Raw genomic sequence first — 12,003 nt, 5'->3', positions numbered from 1 at the left:
GTGGTGTGGGTGTAGCAAGGAGAAAATCCACTTTTTATGTTGGTTTAATTATCTCCATGCTGAGAATACACATTATAAAACGGATAGTGCCGTTTGTTGATTATGATTGGTTCAGCTGTTTTCAAAGCTGTTCTGAACTTCATGGCATCAGTATTACTGTGTCTGTCAATGTTATGTGTTACTGTGTCTGTGTGTAGCTTATTATTTGTTATCAATAAATGATTACATTTTTCAGCATACATTTGTGTGTTTATATTACGAAACCTTGCCAGGTAAATAGTAAACATTTTATAAAAGGAATAAGGCCATGAAGCCGTGGTTTACAGTGATTTTAAAACAGCAAGAAGGTTCCGCTCCGCGTCATGCCTAACAACGGTCACTTTAAAGGAACACTCCACCGTTTTTTGAAATAGGGCTTATTCACCTTCTTTCCTACATTTATAGGTGGGCAAATGCATTTTTGTCTCAGTGCATGCATTGTTTTAGTTTGACAGGGTTGGCGCTAGCTTAGCTTAGCATAATGAATGGAATCCTTTGTTGCCAGCTAGCATGTCCTGAGTAAAAGTGATATAAAAAAAATAAAAAAACCCACCTAATTACTTCTTGTGGCCTGCGTATTCACAACAAGTACAAATAGTGATGCAGATTAACACTAGGCGATTTCCTATGCAGATTTTGACTTGGGACTATATTAGGGGGAAGCACAGGCGAAGCACTGCTACTTGGGCGCAGAGATATCACGCCCAAGTAGCAGTCTTAGGAAATCGCCTAGTGTTAATCTGCATCGCTATTTGTACTTGTTGTGAATACGCAGGCCACAAGAAGTAATTAGGTAGGGTTTTTTTAATTTTTATATCACTTTTATTCAGGACATGCTAGCTGGCAACAAAGGATTCCATTCATTATGCTAAGCTAAGCTCACGCCGACCCTGTCAAACTAAAACAATCCATGCACTGAGACAAAAAGTGACGTTTTGGGGTGAGACTGTGTTGGAATAAGCCCTATTTCAAAAAACGGTGGAGTGTTCCTTTAAACCACAGCTTTTGGGGGCTTATATTACGTTATTATAAAATACACTCTTACCAAATGGATATGCACATGATAACTAAAAATTTGTTTGTATTTATTATCCCTTACAAAAAAAAGAAGTTTATTCAAGTGTGCAATTAGTATACTTATTTACCCTTTCGCACGTAGGCTACGATCACACCGGTGTGATCAGTCTAGGCTGGTCCCTGGAGCGTACGATCACACCGGTGTGATTAGAACGGTCAGTGCATGACGTGATCAACTGCTAAATTCAAATGTGCTTTCGCGCGTTGGCTGGCTGAGCCAGAGACAGGCCCGCTCAGAGCTGTCATAAATCACAACTTTTCAGTGTCTTCAACCACATAATGTTTATTTTAGGTTCCAGACATATAAGTAGTAGTACTAAAAAAAACAATACATTAGAGTTCGTAAAATACACACTGATGTCAAAGGAAGAGGCAATAATAATCCTTTCCATTATAATTAGTTTTATTCATATCAGATACACATTGTGTAAGTAACTTTAAAGTTTACTCTATTCTTCTCCCAGTTCACCTGCCACTTACTTGTATGTATTTCGGGAGAAGTGGATGAATTAACGTGTTGTTAATCCAACAGATCCGATTCTCTGAACTGCGTCTGCGGCACAAACTAAGATGGCGGCGCCCATCGCGAATACAGCTGAACTAACGCGATCGTTATAAATGTGTTTAAACAACAAAACACTTCCACTTGCATATATTTGACAACCGGAATATCAGATATTTCATGCCATATCTAACAAATTTGTGAATATTTTGAATAAAAAAGGAAAAATGACATAAAAGCAGATCATCATTCATTCAGCTCTGTTGTTGCTGCGGTGTGTCACGTGACAAGCAATGACGCGTCACCACGGAAACCATAAAGTGACACATTCTAAATTACGGTCGCCTTGAAAAACTCACGCTGGGGGTCAAAAACTCAACCCTGAAAGGGTTAAAAAAAATTATTACAAAAATACTGTCAGTCTACTTTTTATGTAATTTTCAGAAATGTACTTTATGTCTTCTCAGAAATATACTTAAAATTACACTTAAAGGGCTGGTTCAGAGTAAAATCAACCTAGGGTCCTTTGCACCATGACCTCGAGCCAAACACCACCCAGAAGCCTTTTTTCCCTTGGTCGAACATTATTAAAGTTAGAGCTTATTTAGAGATATCAGCTGAATGGCTTAGTGCAGGCGCTAATGGATCCAAGGATGTATCCCATAAATTACTCCACTAATAATGCCCAGAATGGTACCAAACTTCTTGTGTTAACTTGTGTTATTGCAGCACTGTGTGCTCTGAGTTGGTTTGTGGCTGTACGCTTAAGCCCTATTCGGACGGGACTAGTTTTCCAAACAACGTTTGAGTTACAATTCTTATCAACCTACGTCTGTGATTTCATGTACGGATTCGGACGGGACTAACATCTCCGTGTTCATTACCGAGGTAGGAGTGTCTGTGTTTTACTTGTGGGCATTGCAGAAAATCACGTGTTCAGTTAAAATTAAGCACTTTGAAATATAAAGTAAAACGTCCTAACGTATTTAGTGTTTTGTAAACATTTTATAAAAATTGTAGTATAAAAAACTAAACATACATTTATCATCATGATTTTATAGAACTGGGTTCTTATAATAAACCCACTGGAATAAAAAGTTTTAACTTATATAATTTACACGTTATGTAATTAAGTGCAGAAATGAAAGTAATCTTACCTGAAACTGATATTACAGTAGCCAGTCTTAACAGTTTACGTGATTTGGCTCTTCTTGTTGATTTAATTTTTTTATTTCTTCGCAGTGTACCGAACACATCTACATCCATTATCGGTGCGCAAAAAGCAAAAACTTGAACGATAGCGAGAGATTGTACGGTAGTTCACGTTGTTTTGGAAAAAAACATTTTCGGCAATCACAGACATTCGCATTCGGACGGGATTAGATTTCTCTGAGGACCGCCGAGTTTGACGAAAAACAGTAGGTCATTTGCTCTGGAATTTTTACAGAGGTCGTGTGAGAAAAAGACAGACATGGCAGATTCGGACAGGATTAAAATCTCAAAGTACGTCTGTGAAACAGACATTTCTCTAACGTCCCCCTGTGAAACTAGTCCCGTCCGATTTAGGGCTTAAGCCTCGTATTAGCTTCGTATTTCTTTCTGTTTTGAACCATTTTTTTACTATCATTTCTAGTTGTTTATACTACTAAATACAGCTTACCCAACATCACACATTAACCTGACATCGCTAGCTTCCGTTACTAGTAGCACAACACGCTAGTAATTCGCTAGCCTGTTATCGCGCCACCCGTGCGTTCAGTTATTTATTTTTCTCTCGCGCGCCTGCGCCTTTGAGTTCATCAAAAGCCCCGGTGAGTAAGAATCAGTCAACAAACACGGTGAGTAATGACTTCTCCTGTTATTATCATTTGCACTTCATGTCACATGTTTAGCATAGCCTTCTCTGTCGGCAATATAGGATTTATATGTGATAAATGCAGGGAGACAGTCAGGCTGACGGAGAAGATTTCAGAACTAGAGACACGCATCCAAACTTTAATTGAGGATAGTAAGAGTGCAAGAGCTTTAGATACTATTTTGGATGCGCCTAGCCTAGTGAACCCTTTACACGATTCAGTTCCGGCTGAATTAGAGCCCATGCAGCAGGGCAAATGGGTGATGGAGAGGCGCTGTAGTCGCGGATCAAAAAAACGCTCTTCCGTTCTGTGTTTGACAGAAACCTGGCTAAAACCAAACGATTACATTACTTTAAATGAGTCCAACTCACAAGATTACAGTTATAAACATGAACCTCGTCTGAAACGCAAAGGAGGAGGTGTTGCTGTAATTTATAGTAATATTTTCAAAACCACTAAGAAATAGAGTTTTTTAAAGGTCCCGTTCTTCGTGATCCCATGTTTCAAACTTTAGTGTGTAATGTTGTTGTTAGAGTAGAAATAATATCTGTAAAATTATAAAGCTCAAAGTTCAATGCCAAGCGAGATATTTTATTTAACAGAAGACGCCTACAGCGAACGGCCGATTTGGACTACATCCCTCTACTTCCTTCTTTAATGACGTCACTAGAACAGTTTTTTGACTAACCTCCGCCCACAGGAATACATAAAAAAGGGGGCGTGGTCTTGTTGCGCTCCCACGGAGAAGAGGAAGAGACGAGTTGCGTTTGTAGAGTGTGTTTGTCGCCATGTCGTCGAGACGCTGTTATTTTCATCCCGAGTCAAATCACCTGATGAGAATGTCTCCTCGTTGTAGGTGTTGTGTGGCTGGATGTATTAATCCACATAGCTCTCTCTATTTACTCCCGAAATCTGAGGCAGACAAGACGAGGTGGAATTATTTTGTTTTTAAAGAAAATGCTCCCTCAACTCTACCGAAATTCGTTTATGTACTTGCGCACTTCTTATAACTTACTGTGTTTACTCAGCTCTTACAGTGATTTTCTGAAGTAAAACTGACGCTTCATCTTTTGTGTGATGTACAATAAACTTTATTAAACTCATCAGTATATGTTTGATCATCATTCAGACCTGGGGCTCGTTCTTCGTACGTTGCTTATTACATCCGAGATCAAATGACACATCCAAGATAATATCATCGTGCTAATCATGATCTGGCTAACTCGGTTCTTCGAACACACTTGCCGGATAGGATTAGTATCGCTGGATTGAGTTATCTGAGATAATTGCGCGTTCATGCGCTGGGTTAAAAGGGGACATGTATCGATAGTAGAAACATTGATCAGCAACGCTGCTATTGGCTGTTCAGCATGGCCAAAGAGCGCGCACAGTTTTTCTCCGCAGCAGAGCAATAGTCGAAGTTTATTCGGAATTTTAATGTTTAAATGCAAAACGCCAGGGAACACCTCAAAGTCTGCAAAAGCCAGGAGAGAGGGCTGGCAAAAAGTAGCAGACAATTTAAATCCGTTAGAAGTGGCCATGTTAGATGTTTTTTATCACTTATTAGCCTATATTTTTGTATTTGAATAATTGCATAATTACTTTGTTCATTGTAATGTCAGAGTCACCACACTAGAACATGGGAACAAACAAAAGTGAAGTACAAAAATATTCTACATAATGGTAATTTTTTTGTTATATTATAGTCTCTTTTATAAAAGACACTGTTAAATAAATGGTTGGCTGTTTATAAAAGCAACCAAGAAAAAGGCTGAGCAAAAAAAAAAAAAAAAAGAAGAAAAGATCTTAGTAGCCTACACTGTAAAATAATTTTTGCTGCATTAAATTAAGGCCGTATAGTCATTTCAACTGTTAAATATTGAGTAATGATGAATTGCTTTGACTTGTGAAAGTGAAAACTAATAAACTTATATTAATGTAAAAATATTTTTCCAGAGTGTAGTTCATTGTAATGACATTGTGTTTTCCTCTTTTGTGCACTTTTACATAATACACCAACACTTGTATCTGTTCCCAAGAAAGTGGTGGCTGAAATATGTGCCGTAAGTGGACATTTTTTTAATAACTTTCCAAAGGAAAGAAAGTATAAGACTTTGTAATGTCCATTTGTTTCCATTTCACTGGACAGTGAATAAACCCTCTCAGATAACTGTCATATGGAGGAACTAGCCTACCTGCAAGTGCATAAATAACTTTACTTAATTTATACTTGTATGCTTTATGGCAGCAATATAAGTTGCAGGATTCCACATCTACAGAAAGGCCTACAGAAGAGTCTGCACAGACAGAGGAGACATAGGCCTACAGGTGGGCAGTGTATAGCCAACTTTTCCTTTTTATTTGTTGCATGAGGCATGTGTCTAATATCTCTTGTTGCAGGCACTTGAACACTGGCTTTTCTTTACAAAGAACAATTGAAATAAAACTCAAGGAACTAAGTATATTGGTCTTTTATTAAACTTTTCATTATATTATAATGAAAAGTTTTTTTTTTTTGGGGGGGGGGGGGGGGGGGCAATGTTGTGTAATATGGCACATGCAGCAATGTCACAGGCCCTGTCAGGTGTGCAAACCTCAGACTTATCAGACACTGAAATCTTCCCTTTAGTTAGCCAAAGTTCATTTCATTGTGTGCCCTTGTCCTGGCTACTGCATTGTAACTGGTTTGGGTCAGGGAATGGGGTCATAAAACACCTGTCTGCAGGCAGGAACATGTCATAATCACCTATGAAGAAATGCAGTTCTGTTAGGATCAGCATAAGTGTATGTAATACAGTGAGCTTGATATTTAATTGTGGAACTTTCCTTACCACTTTCAAATAATGTGCATAAATGTGAATCTCTGAAAATTCTTAAGTCATGCACAGATCCTGGCCATTTTGCTTTCACATTTGTGATATGGAAGATTTTAGTCAACTGACTTTTTTTATTTGATATAATATTATTAATCTGGAATATTAAGACTCCCAATAGTAACTGGGCTGCACATTTACATTGTGAACCCCCTTTCTGTTCACATAATCCCCTTCATTGAGGCCTTGATGGCAGTCTATGGAAGCCTATAGTCTATGGTACCAATCACGTTAGTGAAGCCTGAGTGACATACTGTAATCGGCATGGTCATGATTGCATGATCTTCAAAAAAAATGATAGCCAAAAAAATTAAAAATAAATGCTTTAAAAAAACTGCTTTACAACATTGGGTCTTAAAAACCTAAAACTGTTTTTTAAACCTAAAAGCGCCCGGTAAACTCCGAATGACACGACAGACAGCACTTTCCATCAAGTTCTCTGCATCTCCAATAGTGTAAAGGAAAGAGCCACTCGCAAATAATCTTAGGGCAATGCAAACAGTTTGTGCTGTAGTTAAAGGCCGACTCCGACAAGTCTAAAATAATGTGCGTTTCCAACAAATTAATAATGTAAACGACAATCTCACGAGTCACGAGAAAAAAATTTCAATCTCAATCTCCAGCTGCGCTGGACTTCCCGTATCAGCTCCGCTTATGAAGCCGGGATCTAATCCTGTTTACATTAAATAAGCCTGCTCACGAGCAGGTTCAAGTTTGCGCACCTGTTGCTATGACAGCAAGTCCAGGGGCTCGTTCTTCGTACGTTGCTTATTACATCCGAGATCAAATGACACATCCAAGATGATATCATCGTGCTAATCATGATCTGGCTAACTCGGTTCTTCGAACACACCCGTTGTTTATGATTAGTATCGCTGGATTGAGTTATCTGAGATAATTGCGCGTTCATGCGCTGGCTTAAAAGGGGATATGTATCGATAGTAGAAACATTGATCAGCAACGCTGCTATTGGCTGTTCAGCGTGGCCAAAGGGCGCGCTCAGTTTTTCTCCTCAGCAGAGCAAGAACTAATAGTCGAAGTTTATTCGGAATTTTAATGTTTAATCAAAACGCCAGGGAACACCTCAAAGTCTGCAAAAGCCAGGAGAGAGGGCTGGCAAAAAGTAGCAGACAATTTAAATCCGTTAGAAGTGGCCATGTTAGATGTTTTTATCACTTATTAGCCTATATATTTGTATTTTAATAATTGCATAATTACTTTGTTCATTGTAATGTCAGAGTCACCACACTAGAACATGGGAACAAATAAAAGTGAAGTACAAAAAATATTCTATATAATGGTAATTTTTTGTTATTATCAGTCTCTTCTATAAAAGGAACTGTTAAATAAATGGTTGTCTGTTTATTTAAGCAACCAAGAAAAAGGCTAGAAAAAAAGAAAAGATCTTGAGAGTAATGATGAATTTCTTTGACTTGTGAAAGTGAAAACTGAAAATATTTTGCCATGAGTTATTGATCAAATGTTTCCCGAGTGTAGTTCATTGTAATGTCATTGTGTTTTCCACTTTTACACCAACACTTGTATCTGTTCCCAAGAAAGTGGTGGCTGAAATATGTGCAGTAAGTGGACATTTTCTAACTTTCCAAAGGAAAGAAAGTATAAGACTTTGTAATGTCCATTTGTTTCCATTGCACTGGACAGTGAATAAACCCTCTCAGATAACTGTCATATGGAGGAACTAGCCTACCTGCAAGTGCATAAATAACTTTAACATAAATTACTTAATTTATATTTGTATGCTTTATGGCTGCAATATAAGTTGCAGGATTCCACATCTACAGAAAGGCCTACAGAAGAGTCTGCACAGACAGAGGAGACATAGGCCTACAGGTGGGCAGTGTATAGACAACTTTTCCTTTTTATTTGTTGCATGAGCATGTCTAATATCTCTTGTTGCAGGCACTTGACCACTGGCTTTTCTTTACAAAGAACATTTGAAATAAAACTCAAGGAACTAAGCATATTTGTCTTTTATTAAACATTTAATGAAAAGTGTTTTTTTTTTCGTTTTTTTTTCAGTGTTGTATAATATGGCACATGCAACAATGTCACAGGCCCTGTCAGGTGTGCAACCCTCAGACTTTTCAGACACTGAAATCTTCCCTTTAGTTAGCCAAAGTTCATTTCATTGTGTGCCCTTGTCCTGGCTAGAGCTGCATTGTAACTGGTTTGGGTCAGGGAATGGGGTCATAAACACCTGTCTGCTGGCAGGAACATGTCATAATCACCTATAAAATAATGCAGTTCTGTTAGGATCAGCATAAGTGTATGTAATACAGTGAGCTTGATATTTAATTGTGGAACTTTTCTTACCACTTTCAAATAATGTGCATAAATGTGAATCTATGAAAATTCTTAAGTCATGCACAGATCCTGCCCATTTTGCTTTCACATTTGTGATATGGACGATTTTAGTCAACTGCCTTTTTTTATTTTTATATAATATTATTAATCTGGAATATTAAGAATCCCAATATTAACTGGGCTGCACATTTACATTGTGAACCCCCTTTCTAATACCCTTCATTGAGGCCTTGATGGCAGTCTATGGTAGCCTATAGTCTATGGTACCAATCACGTTAGTAAAGCCTGAGTGACACATACTGTAATCGGCATGGTCATGATTGCATGATCTTCATAAAAAATTATGATAGCCAAAAAAAAAAAAAAAAAAAAACTGCTTTAAAAAAAAACTGCTTTACAACATTGGGTCTTCAGTGGCTTGGAAATGCCACAAAAAAACTAAAACTGTTTTTTAAGCCTCAAACCGCCAGGTAAACTCCGAATGACACGACAGACAGCACTTTCCATCAAGTTCTCCGCATCTCCAATAGTGTAAAGGAAAGAGCCACTCGCAAATAATCTTAGGGCAATGCAAACAGTTTGTGCTGTAGTTAAAGCCTGACTCCGACAAGTCGAAAATAAATGTGCGTTTCCAACAATTTAATAATGTAAACGACAATCTCACTAGTCACAAGAAAAAATATACATCTTAGAAAGTGCACTATCGCGCTGCGCTGGACTTCCCGTATCAGCTCCGCTTATAAAGCCGGGATCTAATCCTGTTTACATGAAATAAGCCTGCTCCCGAGCAGGTTTAAGCTTGCGCACCTGTTGCTATGACAGCAAGTCCAGGATGAGCGTCGAAGAACCAAACAATCCAAGATCATGCCAAATCGTCAACAATCAAATCCAGCTAACTGAGTTAGCGACGTACGAAGAACGAGCCCCTGGTCCGAAACAGCAGACTTGTAGGCTATTAATAATGGATACAAGCAGATGACAAATACGTTATAACCGTAATTAAACTACTAAACTATACCTGTTCCATCTCTATACAGTACTCTGACTCTGTAGGCATTATTGTCCGACTCGAAATGAACATTACTGAGAGTTTCTGATATTATCATCATTCCGTGAGATGAAATTGTCCTGAGAGACTGAGCGCGAGCTCATGAAGCTCCGCCCCTGTGCCTTGCAGCAGCAGCTTATTTGCATTTAAAGGGCACACACTAAAGGCCCTTTCACACCAGATGCGTAACGAAAAAGCGAAACGAAAAAGCGAATAATTCGTGTGTGAATAGTTCACATCAAAACCATTCACATCAGCCGCGACGCGAATTTGCGACGTCTGTGACGTTCAGAGAGCTTCAACATTCCAAAACTTTCGCGCGAATCGCGCCGACAGCTGAGAAAACATGGACACTTCATCATCATCATTATCATCATCCAGTCATAGTCATAGCATCCAGTGAAGACGAGCTTTTCATTTTATTTAAAAGACAGAAAAGAAGGTTTTGGGTGCACCCAATCTTACAGAACAGAGAGTCTGAAGGGGAGTATGCTAATGTGCAGTTTTTTTTGCGTCTTCAACTAAACACAGTGCGTGTAATGTCACTACACTAAAAACTGTAGATATCACACAAAGAATGTATACTAAAAGCAGCCCTAAATAGTCTCACTACATTTTGTTACGTGTTCAAAGTAAACACGGTCTCTGCCTCTATCTTTGACGATAAAAGTGTTAGCTTTCTATCCCAAATGTAGTTTAGCCTGCTAGCCTACACAGCACAGGACTATACAACGACTAAAACTATCACACAACATACTCGCAGTCGCCACACATTGTCTTTCAAATCGTTGTCCTTGTATAGTAGTATATGATTGGCTGAAGCCTATTCTGTCGCCGCAAAAGTAAAAAAAAATCTACATCGAAGCGGAAAAAATAAAAGTCGTTTTTTCGCCGCAGCGCATTCGCGTTCGGTGTGGAAGCACTCATTACACACACAGCTGATCAAAAAATAAAACCATCGCGCAAATTATTCATGCGTCAAAATCGCGTCCTGTGTGAAAGGGCCTTAAAACGGTGCGTTTTTCTGAGCCCCCAAAAATGACAATTTAAACATGCTGTAAAAAATTATCTGTTGGGTATTTTGAGCTAAAACTTCACATACACACTCTGGGGACATCAGCGACTTATTTTACATCTTGTGAAAAGGGGCATAATACGGGACCTTTAATATAATTATTTTGAAGTGTTGGTGCTTAATGTAAAAATACATAGTGTAACGATAAATCATGTTTGAGATTTGTGCTGGCTACTGTATACAGGCCACCAGGGCACCATACAGACTTTATCAAAGAATTTGTGGACTTTCTATCAGAATTAGTATTAGCTGCAGATAAAGTAATAATTGTTGGTGATTTTAATATACATGTAGATAACGAAAAAGATGCATTGGGATTGGCATTTAAAGACATTGTAAACTCAATTGGAGTTAGACAACACGTGTCAGGACCTACTCATTGTCGTAATCATACTCTAGATCTAATATTATCACATGGAATAGATGTTGATGCCATTAAAATACTGCAGCAGAGCGATGACATCTCAGATCATTATCCAGTCTCATGTAAATTACATTTAGCGAAGGCTGCAAAGCCGACTCCGTGTTACAAATATGTTAGACCTATCACTTCTGCCACTAAAACTTGCTTTATCAATAATCTTCCTGATCAGTTTCATCATCTCAGCATCCCAGATAGCTTAGAAGAACTTGATATTGCAACAGAAACTTGTAACTCTCTCTTTTCCAGCACTTTAGACGGTTGCTCCGTTGCGCTTAAAGAAGATAGTCCAACGCCGTGGTACAACGAGCACACTCAGGCCCTTAAGAGAGAAGCCAGAAAAAATGGAGCGCAATTGGAAGAAAACAAAACTAGAGGTATTTCGCGTTTCATGGAAGGAGAGCTCGATTGCATACAGAGAGGCTTAAAAAAAGCTTCTAGAACTGCTTATTTTTCAACCCTATTAGAAGAAAATAAACATAATCCTAGGTATTTATTTGAAACAGTGGCTAAACTAACGAAAAAGAAAGCTTCAAACCCAGAAGTTTCCAAGCAACACAGCAGTAATGACTTTATGAACTTCTTCACTTATAAGATTGATAATATCAGGGACAAAATTAAATTATAACTATGAAGGGTGCGATTTGCCGGGGGGGGGATGCGTGGGATTTCCCCCTTTCTGGTCAATGTATCCCTGCCAGCTTAATTATTTGTATCCCCCCCTCAAAGTGATCAGTGCTACTACACTAGTGGCGAGACGGATCACAAAACTTATCACGGATCCGTG

This window comes from Leuciscus leuciscus (assembly GCF_965113295.1).
Source record: "Leuciscus leuciscus genome assembly, chromosome: 3".
Lineage (NCBI taxonomy): Eukaryota > Metazoa > Chordata > Actinopteri > Cypriniformes > Leuciscidae > Leuciscus > Leuciscus leuciscus.
The sequence above is the reverse complement of the archived record's forward strand: the minus strand, read 5'-3'. Positions refer to the sequence as shown.